Here is a 9,614-nt window from a genome sequence, read left to right as displayed (position 1 = left end):
TACAGATGGTGGTATTTCAAAGGGAACTTGTGCACGCCGCCGGGTGCGTTTATCTTCTGAATGAAAATAAAACGCAGTGAATGTATTGTTAAACGTGTGAATGGGTTCTTCACAAAGTCTCACCGTGCTGACCGCCTGCCTCCATCTGACCAGCCGAGTGGGATATAAACGGCAAGTGTGGCTCCCGCAACACACAATTTCGCTTAACTTCACGTTTTAATGTACACAAGCGGTTCGCGCAAATAGGAGGAAGCCACTTTACGGATGCATGGAGGCACCAGTCACTTGCCAACAAGCCTATTTTGGACTCGTGTGCAGACAGGTAGGCTGCGTCCGTCCGCTCTTTATTAAACCTACACATTATTTGTCAGCATTAATAATCATTACTTGTGTAAATGAGTAATAGAGTGAATGACAGCATCTAGATAAAGTTTGACGAGTCCGATCCGTGTCGGAAAGACGTCAAAATGTAAGGAAGTTGTGCCAAAGGATGACGTGACGGAGGTTGGGTCTAAAAGCGCACACTGTACGTGAGGTGCAAGTGAACTGATGGGTGACTGCATGTACCACCGGCATCATCCGCACACACACACGCGTGCGCGCGCGCGCACACACACATAGACATTTATGCACAGAGAAAGAGAGAGGGAGGGAGAGAGAGAAAGAGAGGGGAGGGAGAGAGAGAGAGAGAGAGAGAGAGAGACTGATCAATCCCTGAACCAGGCGGGAGGGTCACTTGATACCGTCTCCTGCTCAGAGGCTGACGGGGAGATGCTCGCTGGTGTCCAGATGACTTTACGAGCTGCACGTCGCCTCAGTGTAGAAATAAATGAACCGGCGCTTTAATTGTGTGTCCACGCTCGTTTACTGACCAGCTGAGGCGCGGGACGTCCCTAACCCGCTGAATCGCAGTGAAATACCGGGACTTGAGCTACTCATGAATGGGTCTCCTGCTATTTCAAGGTGAGTAGTCTATCCTCTTCCTGTTAGCAGCAGACCAGCGTGTTGCAGTGCAGCCCAGAAGGGCAAAGTTGTTTAGACTTAATGCGCCTCGAATGCTGTATAAAGAAGTAGGCAGTTATCAAATAAAGTGGCCACCTGTAACAACCGGCAGACGCGGGCTGATGCTCAGAAAACAGGGCGACTGTGTGAATGCCTCAGCTTCAGCACCAGTCACATCCACGGACCAGAGGCACAGCGGCACTCTGTTAGGTTTGCTGCAAATAATTGCATTATCAGTCACTCCACTTCAGACAAAGCCTGCTACAGCAGCCTGTCTGTGCCCTCCATCCCTCCACCCCTCCACCCCCTCGAACTCATGTGGATTATTCTGGGCATCAGATCATTGGTGACCAGGAGAATAGCAGAGTGAAGTATGTAGCCTACAGATAAGTCGGGCTGCCCTGCCTCCTCCTGCAGCCAGAGCTCGTGCAGCCTTGGCAGCTGAGCTGGGGGCAGAGCAGAAGCCAGTGGGATGTTGATAAGGCTGGGCAGGGGCTGAGACGGAGCCGGAGCCCCGAAAGAACTAAAGCGCACACGGCTGTAGCAGTGCCAGCCTCTACAATGATGTTGAGCAAGTGCATCTTTGTTCAAGCTCCCTGTCTGTCTGCCTGCCTGCCTGCCTGCCTGTCTGTGAGGTAGTAGAGAGGATGAGGAGTGGTGGGAGTTGGAATTCTCAGCTCTTTGACTCTCATGCAAACCAGATGAACCCCTCTTCTTCTGTCTGTGCGCTCTTTTAGGTCTGGCTTATCTGGCCGGCCAGTTGGACTAGCTTTTATTCTCCTGGCCCCTCCAGAGTGGGTAAAGCCTCTCGTAGAGGGAGAGGGAGAAAGATTGGCTTCTCTCTTGGTGTGCTCATGCCAGTCATGCGCTTCGGCATTTTATCAGTTGCCTGCTAATTTTGGAATTTGAATGATTCTCCGCATTAGCTCTGTCTCTTTCTCTTTCGCCGCACTGACAGCGGTAAATGAGACTGAGGTTGGGTTTCTTAGGATTCTTGTTCTTTGTAGGAGTAATTGATGGTTAACCAGTCACAACTCTGCATTGGCTCCATTTGTAATTTGTAAAAGGTCAGTGTATCCAGAATCACAAAAAGACACTTTTGACTTGTTGTGGTTTTGAGCCGTGCTAATATGGGTCTGGCGACGCTCTGAGGTACCTGTCCACTGTTATTTATGCTGTAATAGCACCAAACCTCCCAGTTTCTCTGGATTATCCTCAGACCTGTGCGTGTTCAGTTTTGTAGGAGCTACGGTGCATTTGACAAATCTGTCTTGTGAAAACAGTCAACAGTGGATTAAGAGCTGAGACATGGAAAGACAAGTTGAGGTTTGTTAGCACGGTTTTCAGTCCTTTCACAGAAACAAAGAAATCCCCATTCTGTATTTTTAATAACAAAATATAACCGCATTTGAGAGATTAGTTGTAGATTGGTTCATTTTTTGGCCACATTGTATATTTGTACAATTTCTTCACAATTCAGAGTCAGACTGAGCAGGGGAATTTGTTTCTGGGAGAAAAAAAAAAGATTCCTGCTGAACTGGCCACTGATTTCTGTACGGAGTTTTGTTATTATCTATAAAGGCTTTTAATTTGGAACATCTGTGGGCGTCCTCAGTTGGAGGAACTAAACTCCCCATCACTCACTTGGAAATGAGCAAGCTGCATGGATGAAACGGTGAAACGCTTTCAAGAAATCCAATGAGTCCAGTCGCCTATGTTTTTTGTTTTTTTTTTACTTTGTTTTCTGAATTGTTGTAATTCCCCCTCCGTTAACAGCCTTCGCAGTGGCTACCTCGAGCGTAGAAGGAATGCAGGTGTAGCTGCATTACTTCTGTTGATCCTGAAGGCAACGCTGTACCAGTGTAGGTGAAGTAATTTACAACATCTGTCTCTGTCGTTTTCAGCCACAAGCCAGGAGTTAAGTGCTATCTCAGACTTCTACGGAGATTAATGAGCTACTGTAAGTTTCTGAGAGGAGGAAACACTACTACACAAATTGAAAACAACAGCAACAAACAATGCTTTTGATTTAAATGACCACTAGTTAAACGCGTGGCATTGATCTGGGAGGGATCTGAATACCAGGGAGCGCAATGTGGGTCAGGGGCAAAGGCAACGCACAGACGCTGCAACAATACATGAGGCGAATTAGTGTATGTAACACAATTACACGCTATGTGAGTGCACAGCAGCTCACTGCTTCAACCCATAGTTAGAGCACTCCCCCCCCCAATCTCGGAGCCTCACCCCCTCCACCCATCGCTACTCCCGTTGCCCATGGAGACACTGATTAAACACGACTGTTCAGATGCTACAGCCTGAGGAAGAAGGAGCCGAAGCCGCCAGTGTGTGTGTTTTGGGAGCGTGTTTGCATGTGCGTGCATGCGCCGCGTGTGTGCGCGCGCTCCCATACACATGCACATGCACTGGTGTGTCTTTGCATAGGAGTGTATGCACTGGAGAGAAGAGACAAAAGAGGAGAGTGAGAGGAGAGAGATGTAACAAAGCATTGGAGACCGAACAGCGACATGAAACCGACACTGATGGGAGAAAGGAAGAGACAACGAAAGAGAACAAAATACTGCAGATCATCAAGCGCAGCCGATGGTGCTCTTGTCCTTTCCGTTTTCTCCCCTTCATCCGCTATTCAGTCTCCGCGCTTCCGCTTATTTCGGTGTGTGCTCCAGGCCCGGAGGGAGGTCGACGTACAGGTGGAGGGAAGGAACCTTGCAGGGAAGCGAAGAAGAGAGTAAAGCGAGAAGTGGAAACAGACAGGCAGCGCCAGAGAAAGCGACTAATAAAGGCAGGAATAGACAGGCAGAGAAGGCGGACGGAAAGAGAGGTGGTGACAAAGCGTGGAGGAGAGAAGTGAGAGGGAGGAGAGGTACAAGTGGAGAGCGTGCAGCTCACCTTCCAGATGGCAGCTTTGGCGGTGCTCAGCATGCAGTGATGGCGGTCCTGCAATATGGCGCATTGCCTCCAGATTGTCACACTGTTGTTGATACAAACAGTGCAATAACTTTGCTGATGTGTGTGTTTCGCCTGATTTTCTTTGGCACTGATGTGTGCAGACGGCATATGGTCAGAGGGAAGCTGACAAAGTTGAATGATGTCACATCCGTTACGAGCAATGACACCCTATTTTTACGTTTCATCTCAAAGTACGACTCTAGTTTTTTGCCACACACGAGGACCAGTTTACTCGCAATGAGTTTGACTAGTAATTCGTTGTCATTGTATGTTTTTTTATTAATGTCCTCTGTGCCTCCGCAACCAGAAAATAGGAAGTTTTCAGTTGTAAATTTGAAAGCTGCCAACGTTTACCAGACCTGAGGGTGGTCTCAACATGCTCAGTGTTTCTGGAATTTGACTCAGATTAATGACAGCAGCAGCAGTTGTACAACGTTCAGACTATCTAGTAATTAAAAAAAACGATGTATAATTGGTCATGGAAGTGTGCTACATGACATGGAAAATGCATGAAAAATTGATCTGAATGTTGTGGAGCTGAGTCTGTTGCTTCGCTGAAACCAAAAGTCTACTTCCTTCTATTTCAACAACCAAACCTAATTTCCGAAATATGACATCTTTGACTTCTACCTTAATCCTTCTGAGTGTGATTATCTACCCACCAGCACAAAAGTGGAAAGATTAAAGAAGTGACTCTGACATTTCTGGTCTTTGACCACTGTGCTCCCTTGAGTTATTTTAAGACACTTGATAAGTCGTCAGAGTCTGTGGCGGACTCGGTTTTAAGCATTTTGCAGAAGATGACTAAATGCTGTTAAAGATTTCCTCAACATTTCCCTTGGGTAACATTAATCCAGTCTTTCAAAGGATAAAGGAACTTTTTTTCTAAAATATTTTGGGACACACAGTCAAAGAAAAAGGGGGACTTATTAAGACGGGGACTTATTATTGCATTGTTGCTACGAGGGCACATTTGGAGCTGCAAAAATCAATCCTGACTTTCTGTATTTTGTCTGAGACAAGGTTGAAAGAGTCACTTCCACCAGTGGAATTGAACTTCCCTGGGTACAATCTATTCTGGAGGTACTGCACAGGAGAAATGTCAGTGGAAACAGTCCAGTGACTTTGAGTCTACAGAGTTCGATGATACGAATATGAAAAATGCACCAAATGCTATACAGCAAACCCTTCCCTCAAGAAGAGTTGTAAAAAAAAAAAATTGCACTGAATTATGGAACTCTTCATCATTACTGGACACAATGACACCATTAAAGTGCTTTTCTCCAGTGAGAAGATGAAGGATTTAAGGGAAGTTGCTAAAAGGCATTGCCTGGGCTGGTCTTAAAAAAATTTAATAAAATCACTCAAGTGACTACTTCCTGGACAAATGGCGAGTGCGGTGGTTCAGTGTGAGCTTCTCTACCTACACCAGGTTACCTGCAATATCTCCCCGAAGCCCAGACTACCTGGACTACATTTGCTGCATAGTGATCAGCCCTTGGCTGCCACAAACCAGGTGGGACAGGACTTAATAGACTTGGAGAATTCAATTTTAATTCCAGGATGTAGTCCTTTTAAGAAGGAGAGGTTGGAGCAGCGCGAAACGTTGTCGGCTGTGTATTCAGTGTCATTTCTTTTTAAATATTTTCCCAAGGAGCTTTTGTAATAATAATAATAATAAGAAAAAAAGTCTTCTAAAAAACCCGGCATCCATTTGCCTTTGAGTGAAATTCCAATTCACCTGTGTTTGTGCTCCTGGTGGAGCTCTGATCCACTAGGACACTGTATTTTTTCCCAGGCTCTTTCTATTTCTGCACATTGAGGACATTTCTGTGCATTTTCAGAACCAAGTGAGGGAAACAGGATAAAGTTTCTGTCTAGGTTAGAATTAGAAAAATAAGCCGGGATGGACCGACCACTGCGAGAGAGACTGAGATAATCTGCGCAGATGCTTGTATTTGTACAGCTTTTGGGTGAATGGACACCAAAGGCCTTATTTGCAATGCGGATTAAACGTTAAATGGGTTTTGGAGCAGCAGATACTTAGAGGGAAAGTTGTTGAATAGGAGAACATGCACTGTCTCCCCTCCTCTTTCCTGTTCCTCTCTTTTTCTCGCTTGCCGTCTATTGCTGTCTACTCTTGCTCACAGTGATTTGTCAGCAGTGGAGGTAGCAGCTGTTCCTTTTGCATTGTAATTTCTTTGATCGTAATTATTCGTGCCAGCTACCTCCAACCTTGGCATCCTCCGCCCCACGAAGCCATATGGGCAAAGAGGGAGGAAGCCGAGGAGACATACAGGCTTCTTTGGAATAAGTTCTTTGATTTCTGTGTGCAGTGGTGTGGGAATTACGGACATATGTGCTTCACGGCTTCACATGGATGCGCTGCATCACTGTGTTTGATTATTTTTCTCATTCATACACTCGCCGGGGTCTGGTCTCTGCCAAATGTAAATGTATTTTCCCTGTCAGATGTCCATGATTTATGCATGCAAAAGCAATAAAGGTCTGCACATCTGTAAGTGAATCAGCCTGAGCAGAAGCATAGCTTTGCTCCACGGAAAACGCAATGACAAGTCAGACGAAAAAACACAAAGACCGAGAAGATTGGAAAAGAAAAGAAAATTGCAGTTGTGCTGGAGGCAGGTGGAATAAAATAATAGGAGGCTGGTAGTTAAACATGGCTAAAAGAAACACAAAAATGTTCGGCGTTGCCTCATGCCCTGAGAGTAGCGCTCACATTTCACCATTCTCTATTCACAGGGCAGTGCCCACACATCAGTCTGAACTCCGGTCGGACTCCGCTGTTTACCCCTTGTTCTTCTTCTTGCTCTTAAGCGACACTAAGTATGAGGGGAGGTGGGCAGTCAGTGCGGCTCGGTGCTGCGTGGCTCTAAAGAAAACACTCTGTCTTCTTCTGCGATTGTTGAATTATAGAGGACCCTCTATTGCACCGAAACTGCACGGGTTTTCATCACAGCGCTGGAGGTCACTTTGACTTTTCCCTCTGTGCTCATCACATATGCAACACAAGGGCTTCAGCAGTTGAGGTCACCATTAAATAGGGAAGACCAACAATGAGATTTATGATGGAGGAGACGGTGCCGAGGAAGAGGGAAGGGAGGAGAAATGCATGCATGGGTAAATCTGACTGTGGCAGCCGTGCCCTTCATCTGGTCCCTGCTCTTAACAGCAATTTCAGATATACCACTGTATCTGCATGTATAATGCATATGGCCTGAGATAATGGCATGCATTGCGGAGGAGGCTGCTGACTCTGTTGTGGTGATGTGTTGGAATTGGTCCCCTATGTCACATTTGCCTCTGCCCAGGTTCCTTGCAGCATCCTGCAGTTATTAGGAGCCGAGCGCGTTGCGATGACATAGTGCTGTTTTTACTGTTCCCCTCTGGCATCCCCCGCTACTCTACCATCAAGATTAGTGGCTGGCAAGAGAGTCCTAAAGCCTGCAATATCTGAGCTGACCAATAAACTAAACAACAAGCGTGGAGAAAAGGCAATTATGGTTCATTTCTGTTAATACAAAGTGTTGCTTGGACACACACACATGCCAGCAGAGCTGCCAACAGAGCTAAATGAATTTACAGCGAAATGCACGGGTTTCCTGAGACTACTCGCATCAGAAAGCGTTAGAAGCATTAATCTAAATACTGGCTGTGAGTTTTTTCTTCCGTCTGACTGAGACAAACGTCTGGGGGAAGCGATGCTGTTTCAATTTACAATGTAGCACATAATGAGGAAAATTAACCACAGGCCAACTGTCACAAAACTCCACTGCGAGGCATCAAAGTGGAGACATCCAGTGGGTATCTGCGGCATGAGCATCCATGCTACGCATTATGTCCTCTGAGGCCTGAGTCTCTGTTTCTGTGAAGGGGATTTTGAAGGCGGAGCCCATCGCCCTGGGCCTCCCTTCCACATCGCAGCCACAGTTAAAACACAGTGGGCTGATCACAAAACATTGCCTTTTCTAATAAACCCCGCTGGTCCCTTGGGATTCAATATGACATTAATTTAAAAGTCATCGTTAATAAAGACGGCATTTTCATGTCCTAATTCCCCGACTCATCAGTGTAGGTACCAGCGACAGCCCCTGGCTTTGGCTTGCCGGCTCCCTCCTCCCTCCTGTCTCTGCCACGTTTGACCTACTTCTGTCTCCACAACATTGTAAACAGATCTACTAATTGCCTTCATTTATTCATTTGGAAGTCAAGTTCTGTTGCGACTGGCGTCCTCTCAGCCCATTCATGTGTAATGTGTACAACGCCGGCCCTTCCCCCATTGACTGTCCTGTGTGCGACTGCTGAAAACCTCGGGCTAAAGTATCAACGTGAGTTTACACGCTACAAGCGCGGACATTGGTCAGAAGCACCGCAGCTAAATCTGAAATGATCTTAAAGAAGGAACTTTATAACCCGGCACGCTTCTCCAAAGCCGGCTGGTAATCAGGAGGACAGAAGCCGTTGTGACTATTGTATTTCAGACACTTTTCCGCCCCTGTGGTCTTTCTCACTGTTATTGCCTTTGTGCAGCCTTATAAATCTAGGCCACAAAAAAAACAACAGTTTTTATCACCTCTGATGCGAGTGACAATGACTCCTGTTGTTGACTAAGTGTGAGAACAGAGATCTCTGTATCTTCTGACCTTTACGAAGATCCCGACAGTCTGTCGACAGTGTTCCCGATCTCATACACATCTATAATCCGAAACATAAACAAGATAAACTTGTATAACGCGGTGTGGTTTGTGCTAAATCCGTCTTTCTTGTAAGTGGAAATAATCAAATCGCACCATCTTATGTGACGTGCTGCTGGAATACAGATGCATTTAAGTTTATGGTCATAATCACCTGGGTTTAAAATGCAATCTTTGCTACAACAGGAAACATGGACAGTTCTCACAAAACCCAACTTCATGCTGTCAAACTTTAGTCAGCTTTGAACATGATACACATGGATGAACTAAAAGAGAAAAGATCCCCTAGGAACAGTTTTTGTTTATCTCTGTTCATCGTGTGGATGGGTCAAACACAAGATTAAAAAAAAAGACATAGAGCCAAAAAACAACAAAAAAAAAGAAGGTAACATCCCGTCTGTCCCATGAATCAATGAATCATGCCTAACAGGGACGCTACAGAAGCTATGACGGCATTTCACCCCAATAAAAGCTGAACCCAGAGGATGGATTTGGTTCCACTGATCTTGATCCAGGTCAGAGGGTCGTGTTTGTGGAGCACAAGGGGCTGGATTCTCCCTTCCCTTGCATTGTGATTGGTGCCCGCTGAGAGCTCGTGTCCCCAGAGGCCTCAGCAAACCGTGTTCCCGTGTGTGAGTGTGAATGAGTCACGTCTGGGCTGGAGCGTGTCTGAGTGGCGAGGCGGAGAATTCAGCAGGGAGGACTGCGCAGGGCGAAGAGCTGTCTCTATAATCCAGGGTAAACACTGAGCAGCATGACTGCACGCCTTAGACGTGACCAAAGCCGGGAGAGCAGAAATGGATGAAACGATGAGGCTGCCGCTCGCCTGCATGCCTCCCCACCTCCGTTTGCCACCAGCTCTCACTAATTTCTCCCCTGTTTTGTAACTCTGAGGGATTGACTGGAGACTCTCAGCACTGAATTAAC

At 46.3% G+C, this 9,614-nt stretch overlaps 1 protein-coding gene across 1 annotated transcript in view; it reads left to right on the top strand.

Moving 5' to 3' along the window:
- Positions 1-710: 710 nt before the first annotated feature.
- LOC125006758 (plexin-A2-like) overlaps positions 711-9,614 on the top strand; it is a 74,431-nt gene continuing 65,527 nt past the window's right edge. Inside the window, exon 1 of the mRNA XM_047583099.1 lies at positions 711-963. The gene's annotated coding sequence lies outside the window, so the exon portion shown is untranslated. The remainder of the gene's footprint in view (positions 964-9,614) is intronic.

This window comes from Mugil cephalus, chromosome 4, assembly GCF_022458985.1.
Source record: "Mugil cephalus isolate CIBA_MC_2020 chromosome 4, CIBA_Mcephalus_1.1, whole genome shotgun sequence".
In the NCBI taxonomy this organism is placed as follows: Eukaryota; Metazoa; Chordata; class Actinopteri; order Mugiliformes; family Mugilidae; genus Mugil; species Mugil cephalus.
The sequence above is the reverse complement of the archived record's forward strand: the minus strand, read 5'-3'. Positions and strand labels throughout refer to the sequence as shown.